The sequence below is a fragment of the Triticum dicoccoides genome, chromosome 5A (assembly GCF_002162155.2).
Source record: "Triticum dicoccoides isolate Atlit2015 ecotype Zavitan chromosome 5A, WEW_v2.0, whole genome shotgun sequence".
Taxonomy (NCBI): Eukaryota; Viridiplantae; Streptophyta; class Magnoliopsida; order Poales; family Poaceae; genus Triticum; species Triticum dicoccoides.
The window spans coordinates 245,200,338-245,202,695 of record NC_041388.1 but is presented as its reverse complement, the minus strand read 5'-3'; positions in this window follow the sequence as shown (position 1 = coordinate 245,202,695).

Genomic DNA, 2,358 nt, shown 5'->3' with positions numbered 1-2,358 from the left:
ACCGTGTATACATAACTACACACTTAAGATACCATGGGCAGCGGCGGAAGCACAATACAGATAAGTCTGCAAACATTCCGGTAACATTTTTTATATACTTTCCTTTTTCCAATACTTCTTAAAAGCAGGTAGCGCAAAGGAGAAACACTTACGATCGACTCCATCGGAGTTCGGATCCATACACTCACCTACGGGGCTACTTCCTTCAAGGATTCCCCTCGCTGAGGACAGGCGACGCAGACGTGCGACAGGAGGTCCAAAATAAACTTTTGTAGACCGCACTCTTTTTTTAGAGCCTGTAACATGCCTTTTTCCTCTGCCTTCGACCCAGGGCATATCAAATGACCGAGGTCGTGGCATATATATTAATTAATCATCGGCATATCGCTCAGGTCCCAGTTCACACTATCTGAATTAATTACCCACGTCTTTGCGCAAATAAATATGCCTCCCATGGTTGTTTCACAAACATACCCTGGCTTAACTTGCGAGGGGCTCGCTACGGGAACAAATGAGTTGCCAACAAAGTCCGAACAGCTTTTACAGCGCACTTCAGCGTCGCGAGTTTGGCCTTATATGCATCAGCTCTAAATCATGTCTTGGGTCAATAGTTGGGTTGCCCGGCTCCTGTGTTTGCTATCCTATGTTCCGCTCTATCGGCTAGGGTAGTAAAGGGAGAACTACTGCGATTGTGCTACCGGTTCACCTGGTGACGCACCTTACTAGAGAAAGCTGAAAACTGACTGTCATGATACGGCGAGAGCTGGTCAACCACTCGATGAGTTATCGGAGTCTCTAGCGATTCCTCCGTGTCACACGAAGGACCTCTTTTTCGGTCAATTATGTAAACGCATCGTATGAATAAGTCGCATACATACTAGGGGCTATGTCGTAGACCCACCATAAAACTCCTATGGATAAGTGAAAGTGTTAACGCCCTATAGTCTGGTTGCCCGGCTCGCTGCATTGACACCTCCTTTATGAACCAAGACATTGGGTCAAGAGTGATCATATGCTTTTTCAAACACCCCTGTACTTCCTACAAGGGGGCTGAAGTCGACGACTGGAAATCTTTCAGTTTATATTAAAACGGCCGCACAGGAGGAACACAAGCTTTCAAGCACAATATACAAATAGATTCACTATAAAATTGTGTCGAACAATTCTTATACACCTCACTCGAACATCATGTCTTTAGAGCATTGACCCTCTATCAAGCGGGCGGCTACTAGGACGTCTTCAAAATAATGCTCTGGTTCGTGGCGGTCCTTGCCCTTGTGTGGACTCTTCACCGCAACACCGATGGCCTTCATATTCCCCCAAGATTTCTTGACTCGGGCAAAAGCCATCCGTGCACCCTCAATGCACATCGATCGCTTCACAGTGTCGATACGCGGCACTGCATCAACAAGCCGCTGCACCAAGCCAAAGTAACTATTCGGAACAGGCTCAAGTGGCCATAACCAGATTATGACGTTCTTCATAGCAGCACCGGATATCCTATGAAGCTCGGCCCACTGGGACATCTGCTCATTCAGCAACAGGGGGCGCTTCGAGGCGCCGAACTGTGACCAGAAAAGCTTCTTCGTTGCGTACCCCTCTCGCGCCTGATAATACTACGCCGCAGCGGAAGAACTCTTCGGCAAGTCTAAAAACTCGTTTGGAGAACTCCACAATTGGTTCAGCTGAGCATAGTTCGGATCGCCGAACTTAGCCTGTAGCAGAAATGGCTTACCAGCCGCAATCTCCCCAGCTTGCTGGATCTCCTCACGGGCCGCTCTGGATTCAGACCGCGCTTCTCTTTCTTCTCGTAAAGCCTTTTCAATTTCAGCCGTTTTGGCTTCTTTCTCCTTCTCAAGGAGCTCATAGCGGCTAGCAGCACTTTTTAGCTCAAGCGCCATCATGGATATCTTCTCCTCATCTTGACACCGAGCAGCCCGTTCGGCTTCTAACTCAGCCGATGCCTTCTCACCAGCCGCATTACTGCACCAGGCTAGCTCAGCCCGAAGAATTTCAACGGCGACAGCACCATCTGCAGCTAGGTACAGCTTTCAGCGTTATGCTTATATCACAAAAATGTATGTACAGAGGATGCTCCGAATACATACCTTGCAACTCGTCAAGACGCATATTGATCAACGTAATGTCATCCCCGGCCACATCAAGCTTCTGTTGTAGTACGGAAATAGCCGCAGTCCGGGAAGTAGCCAGGGGCAAGCAGCCTGTGTTCAAAGTTAATCAGATTAGTCCTCCAAAATTTCTTCTTGATCCTCCGTTCGCCTCCCATGGGAAGCCAACCGGAGTCTCAGGAGCTACTGTCTATACACAGGTGTATTGAATAAAACAGAATTGCACATG